General features: G+C 35.4%; 1 non-coding gene across 1 annotated transcript; it reads right to left on the reverse strand.

Annotated features, from left to right (window-relative positions):
* Positions 1-13,636: 13,636 nt before the first annotated feature.
* LOC121210382 (small nucleolar RNA R71) lies at positions 13,637-13,743 on the reverse strand. Its single transcript, XR_005905495.1, has one exon. It is a non-coding gene; the product is annotated as a small nucleolar RNA R71 (small nucleolar RNA).
* Between the last annotated feature and the right edge of the window lie 6,962 nt (positions 13,744-20,705).

Here is a 20,705-nt window from a genome sequence, read left to right on the forward strand (position 1 = left end):
AGTAAATTTTTATGACTCGGTTTTGTGGTCCCGAAACCACATTCCTACTAGGGTCAAATTAGGACTGTCACAACTCTCCCCCACTTAAAAATTTTCATCCCCGAAAATCTTACCAGCGAATAAATTCTGATAACGTTCTTTCATAGATTCTTCAAGCTCCCAAGTAGCTTCTTCAACCCCATGCTTAAGCCACAATACCTTCACTAATGAGATTTTTTTATTTCGTAATTCTTTTACTTCACGTGCTAAAATGCGAACCGGTTCTTCTTCGTAACTCAAATCAAATTGAATCTCGATCTCAGATGGATTAATTATGTGCGATGGATCGGATCTATAACGTCGAAGCATCGAAACATGAAAAACATTGTGAATCTTTTCAAGCTCAGGGGGTAAAATCAATCGGTATGCGACTGGTCCAACTCGTTCGGATATTTCATACGGCCCAATGAATCTCGGACTCAATTTTCCCTTACGGCCAAATCTAAGCACCTTTTTCCAAGGTGAAACTTTAAGAAATACTTTATCTCCAACCTGATATTCAATGTCTTTTCTTTTTAAATCCGCATACGACTTCTGACGATCTGAAGATGCTTTCAGACTTTCACGGATCGCCTTTACTTTCTGTTCAGCATCTTTAATTATATCAACCCCAAAGATTTTACTTTCACTAAGTTCGGTCCGAAACAATGGTGTACGGCATTTACGACCATACAAAGCCTCGTAAGGTGCCATCTTAATGCTTGCTTGAAAACTATTGTTGTAAGCGAATTCAATCGAAGGCAAATACCTTTCCCATGAACCACAAAACTCTAGGATACAACATCTCAACATATCCTTGAGTATCTGAATTATCCGTTCAGATTGACCATCAGTCTGAGGATGAAAAGCAGTGCTAAAATGCAACTTGGTACCCAATGCTTCTTGCAATTTCTTCCAAAATCGCGATGTAAATCTCGGATCTCTATCTGACACAATAGAAATAGGTACTCCATGCAATCGGACAATTTGGGAGATGTATAATTCTGCCAATTTATCAAGCGAGAAATCCGTACGGACAGGGATAAAATGAGCAGACTTCGTCAATTTATCAACAATAACCCAGACTGAGTCTTTCTTACTCTGTGTCAATGGTAAACCAGATACAAAGTCCATCGTTACTCGATCCCATTTCCATTCGGGTATCATGATCAGTTGAAGTAATCCTGAAGGTACTTGATGTTCTGCTTTCACTTGTTGACATATCAAACACCTTGAAACAAAGTCAGAGATATCTTGTTTCATACCAGGCCACCAAAATTGACGTTTCAGATCGTTGTACATTTTTGTACTCCCCGGGTGGACTGACATTCGACTACTATGAGCCTCGCTCAAAATCATCAAAATAAGTTCTGAATTTCTTGGAACACATAATCGACTCTTGAACGTCAAGCAATCATTATCGTCAATCTGAAACTCTGAGTCCACATTTGAAACACATTCAGCTCGTTTAGCAACCAATTCATCGTCGAATTTCTGGGATTCAAGTATTTGATGAATCAATAATGGTTTGGCCTTTAATTCTGCTACTAGTACATTATCTGATGAAACGGACAGGTGAACATTCATCGCTTTCAAAACAAACAGCAATTTACGACTTAAAGCATCGGCAACCACATTAGCCTTTCCCGGGTGATAATCAATGACGAGTTCATAATCTTTCAACAACTCAAGCCAACGTCTTTGTCATAGATTCAAATCTCTTTGAGTCATCAAATATTTGAGGCTTTTGTGGTCCAAATAAATATGACACCTCTCTCCAAACAAGTAGTGTCGCCATATTTTCAAGGCGAATATAATGGCCGCTAATTCAAGATCATGGGTCGGATAGTTTTTCTCATGCGGCTTTAATTGCCTCGACGCGTAAGCCACAACTCGACCTTCTTGCATCAACACACAACCCAGCCCAAGTAAGGATGCATCACTATTAATAACAAACTCTTTACTGGATTCTGGTTGTACTAGCACTGGAGCTTCAGTTAAACAGGTTTTTAATCGGTCGAAACTTTTTTGACATTTTTCTGACCATTCAAACTCAACATCTTTTTGAAGTAGTTTCGTCATCGGTGTAGCTATCATCGAAAAACCCTTTACAAACCGTCGGTAGTAACCAGCAAGTCCCAAAAAGCTCTTAACTTCAGTAACATTCCTCGGACGCTTCTAATCGAGTATGGCCGAAATTTTGCTCGAATCAACTCTAATACCCGATGCGGATACTACATGTCCCAAAAAGCTAACCTCTCCCAACCAAAACACGCATTTACTGAATTTCGCGTATAACTGCTTGTCTCGTAAAATCTGTAATACCAATCTCAAATGTTCGACATGTTCAGTTTCATCTCGTGAATAAATCAAGATGTCATCTATAAACACAACCACAAACCGGTCCAAATATTGTCTGAAAATTCGATTCATTAAGTCCATAAATACCGCAGGGGCATTAGTGAGCCCAAACGGCATCACCAAGAACTTGTAGTGACCGTATCTCGTTCTAAAAGCAGTTTTGGGTATGTCTGAGTCTCAAACTCGCAACTGATAATAACCCGATCTCAAATCTATCTTTGAAAATATTGATGCTCCTTTAACTGATCAAACAAATCATCAATACGTGGTAACGGATATTTATCTCATGGTTCTATCTTTCTCTTTCACGAATAATACTGGTGCACCCCAAGGTGAGAAGCTCAGTCGAGCAAAACCTCTATCCGTCAACTCTTGCAACTGAGTTTTCAATTCTTCCAATTCCGTTGGTGCCATACGATACGGAGCTATCAAAATTGGTGTGGTACCAGGTGCAAGTTCGATGCCAAATTCTACCTCTCGAACGGGTGGTAATCCCGGTAACTCCTCAGGAAAAACATCTGAATACTCACAAACCACTTGTACTGATTCAAGTTTCTTTTCTGATTCTTTGTTATCAAGTACGTACGCAAGATATGCTTCACATCCCTTTCTCACATATTTCTGAGCGATCATCGAGGATATTATTACTGGCACTCCCTTAAGTCAGTAGACTCATCCCGGACTATCTCATTATTTGCACACCTCAAATCAATGGTCTTTCTTTTGCAATTCACCACTGCATCATGTACGGTCAACCAATCCATACCAAGAATAACATCAACTTCATCAAACGGTAAAAGCATCAAATCGGCCGGAAAACAAGAATCTCGGATTATCAGAGAGCATTTCTTACACACTTTGTCAACAGGTACATATCGACCCAAGGGATTTGACACTCGAATTACGAACTCAGTAGACTCAACAGGTAGAGTCTTACGGGATGCTAAAGTCTCACATACATATGAATGAGCAGAGCCAGGGTCAATCAATGCAATCACATCAGTATTAAAGAGGGTGAAAGTACCAGTGATAACATCATGAGAGGATGCCTCCTCTCGTGCGCGGATGGCATAAGCTCTGCAGGAGCACGAGTCTCAGATCGAACAGCCGTATCAGAAGTCCCTCTCTGACTACCACCCCTACCTCCTGTAATTCTCAGTGGTCTACCTCTAGTCGTTGTACCACTAGGTCTCGCACCTTGCATCTTATTTTTCTCGTCAAGTTCCGTTCAATCTCAAATGAAATGATCCTTCGAACCGCATCTGTAACAGGCTCTGTTAGTAGACTTACCCCAACATTCACCTACGTGCCGTCTTCCACATTGTGGACATTCAGGTTTTTCTTGGCGATTGTTACCCACACTAGCAACCGAAGTAGCTCGAGAGTCCGTTGATGGTCGCTCTCTAATAGAAATTCCTACAGTCGTCTTCGATTTATTAGTATCGTCCCTGAACTTCTTTACAGCAGAGAATGAAGTTTTACCTGCCGATCTTTTACAAAAGTCTCTAGCTTCAAATTCAGCTTTCGTTTTCTCCTTTCCAAGTTCTTCAGCCTTGCAAGCTCGTTCAACTAGTGTTACAAATTCTTTTATCTCTAAAACACCCACTAGTAGCTTTAAATCTTCATTCAATCCTTCTTCAAATCTTTAACACATGGCAATTTCATTAGCTACACACTCCCGAGCATATCGACTGAGTCTTACAAACTCACGTTCGTATTCGAATACTATCAAATGGCCTTGTTTAAGCTCCAAAAATTCTTTACGCTTTTGACCGATGAACCGTTGACTAATATAGCTTTAAATCTTCATTCAATTCTATCATCTTCATTGCGTTAAGTTCATCTTTAATAATGCATAATTCATTATACTCCCATATACGATCCTTATTCGTACATAGCCGAAACATATAGTTAATCATTATCAAGTTCAATCAAAACTATTACATAAGTTTACATCATATAACAACCATATCATACGATTGCATGTTATGTTCAGACATAACCAGACGACCCATTATGCTATCTCAATTTAGATACTAAGATCATATACAATAGCCACGTTGCAATTAATCAATTATTTAAATGTGTCATAATCGAACCACCCCAAAAACACATAGTCAAGATTTCTGCACACAAAGTGACATTTAATTCCGCACACATAGTGCCAATGTTAACTCATTATAATAAGGCAATTTACTTAATTCAAATAGCATATAAAATCTGCACACAGAGTGACATTTAATTCCGCACACATAGTGACAATGTTAACTCATTATAATAAGGCAATTTACTTAATTCAAATAGCATATAAAATCTGCACACAAAGTGACATTTAATTCCGCACACATTGTGCCAATGTTAACTCATTATAATATGGCAACTTACTTAATTCAAATAGCATATATGGTCACATTAATAATATATATATCGCTTCAAAGGAACACCTAACAAAAGGTATTCTTTCATGATTCACTAGTATTATTTATGCACAAACTAATCAACCTTACAAAATGCTTAAGGACTTACCTTGTGTTGGGTAAAACGGTTCCAACTCGGCTACTCGATGTTCTTTGCTTTGCCCTTACTTGATTCCCCTCTTTTAAGTTCTTGAGCTTAATCAAATAAATTAACTAGTTTAACCTCTTGCTAGATATTTATATCAAAATATTAGTGATTTTATATCATAAGAAACACATGGTAAAATTTTATCTTTCTACCTTATGCTTTTGAGCTATTCGGCTAATAACCATATAATACCACCTTACTATCAATAATCCAATTACACGTACATATATAACACATATATATTTCTATATACGGCAAGCACCCTTGCTAATTTCTCACATATGTAGTCTAATAATTTTCATTACATTTTACAACCGTAATTGTTCAAGACATTAAAACTTCAACCAATATTCATCTATTACCTCGAGGCCGAATGCATCGTCACTTCTCAACATAACATTATCTCAAATAGGTTTACATTCAAATATATATATAATCATGAATCAAACTCAACTTATAAGCCAACATCACTCATTTAGTCGATTATATATAATCAAAGGTAATATCACAAATGGGCATACCTATATAGCCGAATGTGCAAAAATTAAATTCAACATCACCTATGTACTTAATTAGATGGCCGAATATACAATATCAATTATAATATCATTTTTAATTCATTTACACACATAGTTTCATCTCATGAACACTTGACCGAATTTTTCCTAAACTAGCATAGCTTCACATCTATTTATAACATCATATAAATCCACATATATCTACATATCTACCCTAAATTTCTTTCACATTTCAACTATTTTCGTTCACAACGTCAAAAGCACCATACTCTTAGCATTTACCTCCCTCTAACCGTATGCCATTTAGTCACCTATTTAGGTAGAAAATTAACATATGAGATATAATAAGACATTGGCTACTAACTAGATTTTCACAAAAATTTAATAAAATTAACATGAGTCCTACCTTAATCAACCCCTTAGGATGGCCGAATGTCTTAGAAAATTTCCTCCTTCTTTCCCTAGCTTACGGCATTTGCAAGAGGAAGAAGATGAATACTTTCTCTCCCTTTCTTATTAATTCCTTTTTCCTATTAATTCCTTTCTTTAATTTATTTTAACCATTAACTAATACAAAAAAAATTACAATAAAATTCAACTTAGTGGAAGAAGCATCATTTCTTGGCCGGCCACTACTTGAATTTTGGGCAATTTAACATGCAAACCCATGCTTTCTCACCTTGTTGTTATTTGATCCTTACAGTTTACCTATCATCTTTTCTAAGTTTCTCAACTAAGTCCTTTCAAGAAAATTCACATTCCTAAGACTAAATTAAAACATTAAATTTTCATACACACACTATCACACATTAAATATATGCAATAAAAATTAAAGTAAATTTTTATGACTCGATTTTGTGGTCCCGAAACCACATTCCGACTAGGGTCAAATTAGGACTGTCACAAGCTTAATCTCTTGCTTTCATCTTATAGCTCTTAAATGTAATTAAGCAACTCTTTATATATATATTTCGTATCATTCGATACCTTTCAACAATTGTATAACAGTCACAGTCACATAATCAATAGCAGACAGCCTTCAGTACTTTCATTTACCCCTATTAACATAACTCAGACCTGGACGGATACACGGATCCAACCCACACACCAGGATATCATACAATGTTTCATCGGCCGAAGCCAGAATACACCGTATCGGTAATAGTAACAGTAACAGTAATAGTCAGGTACAGAGTCCCTCTTCAGAACGAATCCGGAACAGTAACAGTAGTCGACACATATAGTGTCTCATCGACACACGGTCGGAATATCCCTGAACACTTCCAATCCTATGGCATGCCAACTATATCCGACTAGCCCGACACTGTTAATAGGGTATTTGAATCATTTCATTTTGATACAGAGACAGTAACAATTTCCATCACATCATTTATCATACATACTAACCAATTAAACAATACTCATTAAACCATCATACCATAGTCTAACACTTATATTCAATAACCCTTAAACAAAACTACTTCAAAATTTTCACTTAAGTACCATTCAATTCAATTCAAAAAGGATTATATTATAACACACTCATTACATCCATTAACTATGTACGGACATTCTTCACTAATATCACTTATAAACAAATTAGCATCAAAACAACCTAGGTACATGCGACTATATTATAACACACTCACCAAGTACTTGAGTTCGGGAGCTGGCTCAGATGCTGAGACGTTAGTTACTTTGTACCTAACCTGCGCACGGAAACAAACCGTACGCTAAGTATACACTCAGTGTTATTTCTATAAACTAATGCTTAGAACAATAATAAGCCATGTATATGTATTGTAATTCAAAACTTTTACTTTCATAATTTTAATAGCTTAATCTCTTGCTTTCATCTTATAGCTCTTAAATGTAATTAAGCAACTCTTTATATATATTTCATATCATTCGATACCTTTCAACAATCATATAACATTCACAGTCACATAATCAATAGCAGTCAGGCTTTAGTACTTTCATTTACCCCTATTAACATAACTCGGACCCAGACGGATACACTGATTCAACCCACACACCGGGATATCATACAATGGTTCATCGGCCAAAGCCAGAATACACCGTATCGGTAAAGTAACAGTAACAGTCAGGTACAGAGTACCTCTTCAGAATGAATCTAGAATAGTAACAGTAGTCGACACATATAGTGTCTCATCGACACACAGTCGAAATATCCCTGAACACTTCCAATCCTATGGCATGCCAACTATATTCGACTAGCCCGACACTGTTAATAGGGTATTTGAATCATTTCATTTTGATACAGAAACAGTAACAATTTCTATCACATCATTTATCATACATACATAATTGGTAGAAATGTATGTATATATATGTATTTGCTTATTATTTAAGAAATAATAAATAATAAATATAATTAATAATAAAGTAAAATAAATAACGAATGAATAAAAGAAAACAAAAGGCAAAGAAAAAGAAAAGGAAGGGCACGAATGAGCAGGGAAAGAAAGAAAGAAAAAGGGAAAGAAAAAGAAAAGGGAAAATTAGGATTTTATGATTTCAAGCTTTAATGGGCCCACGGTACTTAATAAGAACATCCTAAACAAACCAGGGCTCGATCGGAAGCTTAGAAAATTTTTCTTGAAATTTTAAAATTTCTTCCTTTGAATAGTACCACACGCCCGTGTGGCTGATGTGACATGCCCGTGTCATCAACCCGTGGGGCTCTCTAACTTATACCTATAAATCAATTAATTACACACGGCTAAGACACACGCTCGTGTGGCAACCTGTTTGTAGCATTTTAAGTGCAGGGGACACACGGCCTAACAACATGCTCGTGTGCAAGCCATGTGTCGCACACAGTCTGGTCACACGCCCGTGTGACAAGCCGTGTGGACTCAAAATGAACTTTGTATTTGAAATTTATCAACCCTGCAAACTTTATACAACTAGCAATTTAATATTCCACCATTCAACCAATCCAAAACATGATAAACAAACTTAATACTCATTAAACCATCATACCATAGTCTAACACTTATATTCAATAACCCTTAAAAAAACTACTTCAAAATTTGCACTTAAGTACCATTCAATTCAATTCAAAAAGGACTATATTATAGCACACTCATTACATCCATTAACTATCTACTAACATTCTTCACCTATATCACTTATAAAAAAATTAACATCAAAACAACCTAGGTACATGTCATTCTTTAAGACAAGAAACTTCACCAAGTACTTGAGTTCGGAAGTTGGCTCAGATGTTGAGACGTTAGTTACTTTGTACCTAACCTGCGCACGGAAACAAACCGTACACTGAGTATACACTCAGTGGTATTTCTATAAACTAATGCTTAGAACAATAATAAGCCATGTATATTTATTGTAATTCAAAACTTTTACTTCCATAATCTTAATAGCTTAATCTATTGCTTTCATCTTATGGCTCTTAAATGTAATTAAGCAACTCTTTATATATATTTCATATCATTCGATACCTTTCAACAATCGTATAACAGTCACAATCACATAATCAATAGCAGTCAGACTTCAGTACTCTCATTTACCCCTATTAACATAACTCGGACCTGGATGGATACACGGATCCAACCCACACACCAGGATATCATACAGTGTTTCATCGGTCGAAGCCGAAATACACCGTATCGGTAACAGTAACAGTAACAGTCAGGTACAGAGTACCTCTTTGAAATGAATCCAGAATAGTAACAGTAGTCAACACATATAGTGTCTCATCGACACACAGTCGAAATATCCCTGAACACTTCCAATCCTATGGCATGCCAACTATATCTGACTAGCTCGACACTGTTAATAGGGTGTTTGAATCATTTCATTTTGATACAGAAATAGTAACAATTTCCATCACATCATTTATCATACATACTAACCAACTAAAAACAAAAAATACATTTATTAAATTATTAAGCATAGTTTATAGAAATACAAACCGTAATTTTCGAGTTTACTCGATATCCTCGTTCACTTTCTCCTTCCCCTATTTCGATGACGTTTCCGGTACTACATTGGCTACATAAAAGTTAAACGATGGCTACATAAAAGTTAACATTTAAAATTATCAACGTATGTTATTTAATAACACACTCTTTTATTTCCATGTAACTTTTACATTATTTCCAATTTAGTCCTTCCACCATAACCATTCTTTTTCTTCAAAATAAATCCTATATTTTCATTCAATTATCACTTTAAACTATTCCAACTCTTAAATTTTATAGCATAAAACATTAATTATACAATTCTCTCAATTCAATCCCTACTATTTCAAAACCTATATCTCTCTTTACAATTTAATCCTTCTCCCACTTCTAACTTGAATTTCTATCATTTTAACTCATAATTTACTCAATAATTCAACTTAATCAACATCTAAAAATTCACTATCTTCCTAAACTTCAACATAATTCAAGTAAGGCTTTGTTCTAGGATTCCAAAAACATCAAAATTGCAAGAAAAAGAGATCAAATTATCTGACTAATCAAGCTTGAAATTGCAAAACCCTAATTTTCCCTTTCTTTTTCTTTCCCTTTTTCTTTCTTTCTTTCCCTGCTCATTCGTGCCTTTCTTTTTCTTTTTCTTTGCTTTTTATTTTCTTTTATTCAATCTTTATTTATTTTACTTTATTATTAATTAAAATTATTATTTATTATTTCTTAAATAATAAGCAAATACATATATATGCATACATTTGAACCAATTAAAATAATACATATGTATTTATACTTACCACACACTTGTCATCTTATGGTATAGTTGCTAATTTAGCCCCTTGACTTTTTTATAGTTTCTAATTAAACTTTCACACTTAATTCAATTTAGTCCTTACACTAAATTAACCTTAATTCAAGCTAATTCACTTAACTAAAATCTAATTAATCTCTCACTTAACTTCATAAATATTTCTAATAAATATTTACGAATCTAATACTCAAATTCAAAGACTCGAAAATTCACTTTTTCGACGACCTTAAAATTTGGGTCGTTATACATTGTACCATGTTGTTAACCAAAATGTGAGGGGCTAGTGGCTTATCTAAATTGATAAACACTGCCATTCAAGCAAAATGCCTCATTGACCCACAATCCATTTCGAAATCAAACTTAGCGACCTTACCAATTAAACTGCCGATCTCTTCCAAGATTCGTCTTTTGTATAAAACACCTGACAACCCAAGTAAACAAACCCAAGCCATTATACTATTTGGGAAAGGCTAAAGGGGATTGAAATTTGGAGACCACGGTTGAACAGTGTGGTATTGTCCAAAGACTATCCAGAGACCCTGGGTGAGAACCATTTCATAGTCTTCCTTACTTTGGAATTTGACAAGAAAATAATCGTTCTCAATATCCATAAGATAGAATGAGCGTGAAGGTTTCCAAAGACTGAAGATTTGGTTGTGAAGGATGGAGTATGCTAAATTTCAACCCAGCAATTTCACCACCACTATGGTCATCATGTTCTTTAATAGGATATTCTAAATCCTTTCCAAAAAATAAATCTTCGGGACACCATTAATAGTAGTCCTCGTGATGTCTCCCTCCAAGAAATTAAGGTCCTCATCGTAATTAGAAATAGGACATCCCCTCTATAACACCCTACACCTATATTCGTCGCCGAAACAGCGTTACAGAGCATTGTAAATTGAAAATTATATAGTATTTTTCCTTTATAATTCATAACCTTTTTACTTAAATTTGTTGTTAAAACCAAGAAAATGTTTAATAAGTTAATGAAATATAAGAAAATATGAAATTGGGACATAAAAATTATTAAAATGTGATTTTATGCTTTATTATATAGTTTTCATGCAGAAAATGGCTTCTTTTATATTAATTTTAGCATATTATATTTTCAAGCTATAAAGTGGGCCATGCATGATTAAATTAAATAATAAAATATAAATTTATATTTAATAATTTATTTTAATATATTTCATTAATAAATTGGGTTTTAATTAGTTAAGTAAATTGGTTAATTAAAGTGGTTAAATTATATTTTTTGGTCCTCTAAATTATCTACTATTGTTGGACAGGTCTGAGAGCTTTATGTTGATTACAAAACTATCCAAATGGAGGACCAAGTCAAACCCAAAATTCGGCTGCATGTGGATGTTCATAAATCAAATTTTGGTTTCATTACACAAGGAGTTTGAAGAGTTGAAGAAATCAGATATTTACCCGGAGATTTGCCATTGACCAAGTCCTAATCCTGATGATGTTGTGGCACTTAAATCAAGAAAAAATCAGCCACACTTTCACAAATCATGGCCAGCCACTCTTGGATGAAGTTTCAAATGATGGACACTCCTATTTTTAGTAAACTAGATCCCTTGCCTCACCTATAAATAAGACCCCATTTCTCACTTATCCATCATCCCTCACTCATTCATCATTCTCTCCTCTCTCAACTCTCTTAGCTTTCTTTCCCCCTAACGCCTATCATCATCTTTGCATAAGGATTTTTAGCAAATTAGCCTCTTAAAGAGCCCTTGGCTGGCCACCTCGGAGAGCCATCAGCAAAGGAGCAAAGCGAAGGAACGAAGGAGCCCTCATTAGTCAGAGTCTTGTGTGATAGCCACTTTAATTTAGGTTTAATCTTTCTTTTCTTTAATTTAATTCAAGAATGTTTGCTATGTGTTCACTGTTCTTGTTTACAACAATGATAGCTTAATTTTATTTAAATTGGGATGATTTCTTTGATTAAATAATAATTATTTGATTCATGCTTATAATATTTGTGCCTCAATCGATCATGTTTTAAATTAAAATCAAGTCTGTATTTCGTTCATGCATGATTGAAATGCACCCGAATTAGCTGAGCGATCCTAACCAGACGATGGCTAATGGACACAAAATTGAAATGTGCATACTCAATTTAGATCCTAACCCGATTAAATCGCAGGTTGCATAACAACCCTAACCAGACTTTTTATCTGCATAGCTTTTAGATTTGTTATATTAAACTATTTCAAACCTAACACGTCCCTATTACCTTACACGAATACTAAGAAACCTTTAGTAAATAAAGATCATTAAAATGCATATTTACTAAGTAATGGAGTCCGAAATGACCTAATGTAGTTTCTAAACTCATGAAAGATCGAGTTGCCATGAAATGTTTTTCCGAATATTGATAAGCATGTTGATAATAATTTGAGTTTAATTAAAGTAATTTTCCTAGCTTATTTATGTTATAATTTTTGTTTATTGGGTTAATTCTGCTAAAATCTATTTCATTCATATAGTTGCATGTCAAGATAAATCACATTAGGGATCATTGCATCTAGATTAATTTTGCATAATTTTAATCAATACTTCCAAATGAAATTGCATTTCTATTTACCAAGTTGTTAATAATATTTTTATAATTGAGTGACTTAGCACGAATACAATCCCTGTGGAGACGATAACTCGATACTTATTACTTAATAACGACTGTGTACACTTGCACAAACCCGAGCATTACAAGTTTTTGGCGCCGTTGCCGGGGATTGTCAACTATTGTCATAGTCATTTTTTGTGAAATTATTTATTTTCAATTTTGTTATTTCCAGCAGTACTAACTTATTCTTTTTAATTTTGTGATTTTTTTTAGCAGTTTAGATCGGATTATTGATTTACTCCTAGTAGACCCTAAAATTGAGCGAAATTTTAGACAAAGAAGGCATGAATGAATACCTCAGAGGCAGAAAGAGATGGACCTTGGACATCAAAATTAAGCCTGAGGTAATGAAGTCGATCATGCATGAAATCTCATCCTCATTTCCGATGATAGGGATAGATGCATCAGACAATATGCTGTGCCAATTTTCAATGAGTTAAATCCAGGAATTAGAAGGCCAGATATTAAGGTAACCCAATTCGAATTGAAACCAGTGATGTTTCAAATGCTACAAACTGTGGGCCAATTTAGTGGTATGCCCACGGAAGATCCACATCTCTGCCTTCGATTGTTTATGTAGGTGAGTGATTCATTCAAGATAGCCGGTGTGACTGAAGACGTACTGAGGTTGAAGTTGTTTCTGTACTCGTTGCGAGATCAAGCACGAGCATAGCTCAATTCATTGCCACCAAGTTCCATATCTACATGACAAGAATTAGAAGAGAGATTTTTGGTTAAGTATTTTCTGCCTAGCAAGAATGCTAAGTTGAGGAACGAGATCACAACTTTTCAACAATTGGATGACGAGTCTTTGTATGAGGCTTGAGAGCGATTCAAGGAGTAACTTCGTAAGTGTTCTCATCATGGGATTCCTCATTTTATCTAGTTGGAGACATTCTATAATGTTCTCAATGCACATACAAGATTGATGGTAGATGCTTCTGCAAATGGTGCCATTTTGTCTAAGTCTTATAATAAGGCTTATGAGATCATCGAGAAGATCGCAAGCAATAACTATCAATAGCCAACAAATCGAGCAGCTTCAGGAAGACGTGTAGCCAGAGTTTATAAAGTTGATGCTCTCACTTCGTTATCAGCTCAGGTATCTTCTATTCCTCTATGTTAAAGCATTTTACTGCTAATAGTGCTAATAATTTTGCACCTCAGCCACCAAGTCCGTTTGAAGTAGTTTTCTATGTGTACTATAGGGAAGGTTATTCTTTCAAAAATTTTCCATTGAATCCCGAGTTAGTGTACTATTTGGGGAACGAACATTAAAATAAGAGTGGATAAGGACCCTAGTCCAACTTCTATAATCCTTCATGGCGTAATCACCCTAATTTTTCTTGGAGCAACCAAGGAAATGCACCAAACAACAACTTTATGCAGCATAGACTAACCAATCTCAAGGGTTTAATTAGCAAGCTCCAAAACCAGCTCAAGCTAAATCATTAAATAGTTTGGAGAACTTGTTGAACGCATACATGGTAAAGAATGTCACTTTGATCCAAAGCCAAGCAGCAACACTGAAAAATTTGGAAAACCAAATGGGTCAATTAGCCACGAAGCTTCGTAATAGACAACAAGAAACCTTGCTGAGTGATACTGAGAATCCAAGAAACTTGGGTAAAGAACATATCAAGGCAGTGGCATTACGAAGTGGTAAAATTCTGGAACCCCGATTGATTGATGTCGAAGATAAGCCCATTGAGGAGAATCAACCAGCTGTTGAAATTCGTACACCAAAGGAGCCAAAATCTGCAAAGACTGATAAGGTAAATCCTAACTTAGTGAATTCAAATACTTTAACATCTTCTTTGGATGCATATTTACCGACTCATAAAAGTTATCCGGCTTAACCGAAAGTTCCATCGCCTCCATATCCATAAAGATTGCAGCAACACAAGCAGAAACAGGAGGTGCAATTCAAGAAGTTTTTGGATGTTATGAAGCAATTACACATCAATATCCATTGGTGGAGGCTTTAGAACAAATTTCAATTTATGTGAAGTTTATAAATGATGTACTATCCAAGAAGAAACGACTGAGTGAGTATAAGACTATCGCCCTGACGAAGGAATATAGTGCATTCCTGCAGAACAAGCTGCCATCGAAATTGAAGGATCTAGGAAGCTTTACGATACCCTGTAACATTGGAGAATCTTACTGTGGTAAAGCTTTGTGTGACTTAGGAGCAAGTATCAACTTGATGCCTAAGTCTATTTTCAAGACGCTAGGGATAGGAGAAGTAAGACCTACAACTGTGATGCTCCAGCTAGCGGATCAATCTTTAGATACCCCAAAAGAAAGATCGAGGATATTTTGGTAAGAGTCGATAAATTTATTTTTCCTGCTAATTTCATTATTCTAGATTTTGAAGTAGATAAGGAAGTGTCAATTCTCCTTGGGAGACCTTTCCTAGCCACGGGAAGAACGTTAATTGATGTGCAAAAAGGCGAACTCACTATACGAGTTCAAGACGATCAGGTAACTTTTAACATTCTTCAAGTGATGAAATTTCCCAATCCGACAGAAGAGTGCTTAGTTATGGAAGAAATAGAAACCTTAGTTTCTATGGAAAGCCATCTTAAAGAAGATCTATGGGAAAAAGCCTTAGGGTTTGACCCTTTGGAGGATGAAGAAAGTGAAGAAAACATGGTTCTGGTGGAAGCCAATCTGAGAAATTTTATTTAATCCATACGGTTTAAACCATTTGGAGTTGGAAGTCAGAGAATTTGTACAACCCAAGTTGTCAATTTGAAGAACCACTTAAACTCAAGCTAAAGGTACTTCCTTTCCATTTGAAATACGTTTATTTAGGTGACTGTTCTACTTTGCTTGTGATTATTTTAGCAGAACTGATGAAAGATCAATAGGAGTAACTAATTACTGTTCTAAAGAAATTTAAGAAAGCAATTGGTTGGACCATAGCTGATATTCGAGGTATAAGCACTTCATTTTGCATGCACAAAATTATTCTAGAAGAATGTGAAAAATCTGGAATTGATGGGCAAAGGAGGCTTGATCCTATTATGAAGGAAGTTGTGAGAAAGGAAGTCATCAAATGGTTAAATGCAGGAATCATCTATCCTATTTCAGATAGTTTGTGGGTAAGTCTGGTGCAGTATGTGCTGAAGAAAGGTAGAATTATGATTTTTGAGAATGAGCATAAAGAATTGATCCATACAAGAACTGTTACTAGTTGGAGAATTTGTGTTGACTACAGAGAGCTAAAAAGACACTCAAAAAGACCATTTTCCCTTGCTTTTATGGATCAAATGTTAGATCGAATGGCAGGTAATGAATTCTATTATTTTTTAGATAGTTATTCGGGATATAACCAAATAGTTGTAGCTCCGAAAAACCAATATAAAATAACCTTTACTTGTCCGTACGGTACTATTGCTTTTAGGCGAATGCCTTTTGGTTTATGCAATGCATCTGCAACCTTTCAATGATGCATGATGGCAATATTCATTGATATGTTTGAAAATTTTGTTGAGGTTTTCATGGATGATTTTTCTGTTTTTGGTAACACTTATGATATTTGTTTGAGTAATTTGGCTAAGATACTGAAAAGATGCGAAGAGACGAATCTTGTCCTTAACTGGGAGAAATGTCATTTTATGGTTAAGGAATGGATTATCTTAGGGCATAGAATTTCAAAGAAAGGAATTGAAGTCGACAAAGCAAAGATGGATGTAATTGAAAGATTATAGGCCCCAATGAATGTGAAAGGAGTCAGAAGTCTCTTAGGCCATGCTGATTTTTACCGAAGGTTTATCAAAGATTTTTTAAAAATTTCTAAACCGTTGTGTTTGTTGTTAGAGAAAGATGCAGTGTTTGATTTTAACAAAGCATGTTTAGAAGCTTTTGAAGAGCTGAAAAAATGGTTAATCTCAGCCTCATAATCATTACACCCGATTGGAGCATACCTTTTGAGTTGATGTGCGATGCAAGTGATTATGCTGTTGGAGCTGTGATGGGTCAAAGAAAAAATACAGTGTTCCACCCCATTTACTATACAAGTAGAACCTTGATGGGAGGCCAACTCAATTATATGGCAAATGAAAATGAACTATTTACTATAGTTTTTGCTTTTGACAAATTCCCATCATATCTTATAGGTACCAAAGTTACAGTAATTACTGACCATGCGGCTATTAAATACTTGCTCACGAAAAAAGATGCGAAACCGAGGCTAATTCGTTGGATACTTTTACTCCAAGAATTTGACCTTGAAATCCAAGATAAAAAAAGGTGTTGAAAATCAAGTAGCTGATCATCTGTCGAGGTTGAAGCAAGATGAGGTAACTCGATCTCATGTGCCTATCAACGAGAATTTCCTAGATGAGCACTTATTTGAGGTGAGTCAAATTCATGAAACACTTTGGTTTGCTGATTTTTCCAATTATCTTGCATGTGGAATAATTCCTCAAGAAATGACATACCAATAAAGGAAGAAATTCCTTCATGATGGTCGGTATTATTTCTGGGAGGACCCGATCTTGTTTAAATAGTGTGCAAATAATATAATCCAAAAGTGTGTAACTGAAAGTGAGATTATTGAGATCTTATATCATTGCCATTCATCTCCAAGTAAGGGACACTTTGGTGGTACACGTACTACAGCAAAGATTTTACAAGCAGGTTTCTTTTGGCCTACACTATTTAAAGATTCTTATGTTTATGTGAAGAACTACGATAATTGTCAAAGAACCGGAAATATATCTCGGAGCAATGAAATGCCTTTAACAAATATTTTGGAGATTGAATTATTCGACGTATGGGGCATTGACTTCTTAAGATCGTTTCCTTCTTTGTATGGGAACAAATACATCTTAGTTTCTGTGGATTATGTGTCCAAATGGGTTGAAGCTGAAGCATACCCTACAAATGATGCTAAAGTAGTTATGCGATTCCTACATAAGCATATGTTTACACGATTTGGGACACCAAGAGCTATTATTAGTGACGAAGGTTCTCACTTTGTGAACACATGGCTTAAGTGGTTGCTTGACTAATATGATGTGGAACACAAGATTGCTACTACTTATCACCCACAGTCTAATGGACAAGTTGAAAGAGTGAACCATGAAATCAAAGGTATCCTTGAAAAAGTAGTACACCCTAGTAGAAAAAATTGGTCTTGAAGGCTCGATGATGCATTATGGGCCTATTGAATAGCATTTAAGACATCGTTAGGAATGACTTCTTATCGGTTGGTTTTGGGGAAGGCATGTCATTTGCTATTAGAGTTGGAGAATAGAGCTCACTAGGATTTGAAGAAGTTGAATTTTGATTTTAAGCAAGCCGGTGAGAGAAGGATGTTACAATTGGATGGGTTGGAAGAGCTAAGGTTGTTTTCCTATGAGAATGCCAAAATGTGTAAAGAAAGATCTAAAAGATGGCATGATAGTCATATACAACCTCGCAAATTTAAAAAAGGTCAAAAGGTGTTGTTGTTTAATTCAAGGCTGAAGTTATTTCCTGGGAAGTTGAAATCCCAATGGAAAGGACCTTATACCATCTATCAAGTTTATTCTTATGGAGTTATTGAATTATATGACAATTACAGAGGTACATTTAAAGTTAATGGTCAATGTCTCAAGCATTATTGGGATGGTGACGTTGAGCGAGTTGAATCCTCATTTAAATTAACAGACCGTTGATTTTTCATGAACTCATTTTGTAAATAAATAAATAATTAGAATTTGTTTTCTTCATTTAGTACATTTAATTAATTCTGTCTAAGGAGATTGGAACTTAAGCGAGACCATTGTGACCCCTCCAACCTTTCTTCGGAATTAATTTAATGAAATTTGTTAAGAAGAAATTTTCTAATTAAGATTTAAAATGTTTTTTTTCTAGTTTAATTTATTTTGTTTAATTTAAAATGTTTATATTAATAAAGAGGGACAAATTGGGCCCAAGTACTAATCAGTTTCTCTTTGTTGAATAAGTTTGTAAATATAGTCTGAATTTGAGGCCCAAGACAGCAGATAGGAGGGAAAAATCCAACCTATTGCCGCCACTTCCATTGCTTGCCGCCCAAGTAACTTTAATGTAGCTAAACTTTTGCTACATGTTGCTCTAGTTTTCCCTATATAAACCCCGATTCATTCTACTAATTTTTATATCCCTGAAAGCAATTTGCTTAACCCTAAAAATCCCTAAACTTCTTTCTTGCGCTGCTAGCTTCAAATCCCGAAAGAAACCCTTAGTCCATTCATTTTCTTTTGCAGAAAACACCTAGTGTTGCCGCAAGAGAATCGCCAGAGCATCAATGTTGCTGCCATACATAGCTGCTAACACCACCGCACACCACCATTGCTACCGTACGTTGCCTTCGCCATCGTAACCTCTTCGTCGTCACAATGTTCGCCAAAGGAAATCCTACCCACTTGCCGATTTCTCTTCTTCCCTTGTAAGCAGAACTTTGCCAAATTTTTGGGAAAATACCATGTCTCGCAAAAGAACTAGATCATCGAAGACTACTCCTGAAACCCACTTGTGATCGATGAAGAAGTGAAAGAGAGATTTAATTCAATTTTCCAGCATCAACCTATGATGTCGGAAAAAGTTATAATTTGAAGAGTAATGATTTACTGGTTGTCCTTGTGCCAATTAGAAAGATAATCAATGCTCTCAAGTGGGAACGATTTGTGATGCTCGTTCACTTCCCGATGATGAACTAGTTCGAGAGTTCTATGCAAGTTTGACCACACAATATGCTACTGAAGTCATCATTCAGAAGAAAAAAGATACCTCTTACTTCTAAGTCCATCAATGATTTGTTTAACTTACAAGATGTTGAAGAAGATGAGTACTACCCTATGATAAATAACATCAATTGGGATTTTCTTCAACAAGTGCTTGATGTTGTGACAAATCCGGGATCCCAATGGACTATAAGAAAGTATGGGAGCCATTCTTGTCGAAGGGAATACCTAAAACCAATAGCAAAGGTATGGTTTTATTTTGTTCGCTACAGTTTATGCCTATCTCACATAGTTCCACCATCTCGATGGAATGAATGCTCTTATTATATGCAATCTTGACAGAAAAGTCCATTAATGTTGGGAAAATTTTCTCAATATGATTTATGACTGTCCTAAAAAGTAGACAAGAAGTGCTTATTTCTCATCATTAATCACTTCACTTTGCTTAAGGGCCCGTGTTAAAACACAAGCGAATTTGAAGGGGCAATATGTCCAATGGTGCATTACACATCATGACCCTGAAAGTTTAGTAGAGAAGGTGCATGAGCTGAATCGAGGTGTGTAAGAAGAACCAACTGAGCCAGATACTGAGGAGTCAACAAATGAAATTGAAACTAAATTAGCTACAAACACTGAAGAAGAAGAATCTGATAAGGAACCAAACAATCCTAAACCAGTTGAAGGATCTGAAAACCATAAACCAAGGGTTGCGCCAGAAGAAGAACCAGTCAAGCTAAGTGTTGAACCTGAATATACAACTCCCATGCCAACTTCTGCAAGTACTTCAAGAAAATCGGAGTTGTCAATTTTGATGGATATGTACAAGTTCATGCACAATCAACTTACTAGAAATTTGCAAAAATTAGAGATGATTCGATTTGAAATACTTTTAAGAATATCTCTAACACTTTTGTTCCTAAGTTCCCAGATGCTATCTTTGAGACATGGACAGAAGATACTGATTATACAAGAGGAATGAGTCAGAAAAATAAAATGGGGGATTCTTGTCTTTTTATTTATTTATTTTAGGTATTTAGGAATTTGTTTCTAGGATTTAATTTCTGCAAAATAAAACATAAAAAGAAAAAAAATAAGTGATGTGGTAATGGG

Source organism: Gossypium hirsutum, chromosome A11, assembly GCF_007990345.1.
Source record: "Gossypium hirsutum isolate 1008001.06 chromosome A11, Gossypium_hirsutum_v2.1, whole genome shotgun sequence".
NCBI classification, from domain to species: Eukaryota; Viridiplantae; Streptophyta; class Magnoliopsida; order Malvales; family Malvaceae; genus Gossypium; species Gossypium hirsutum.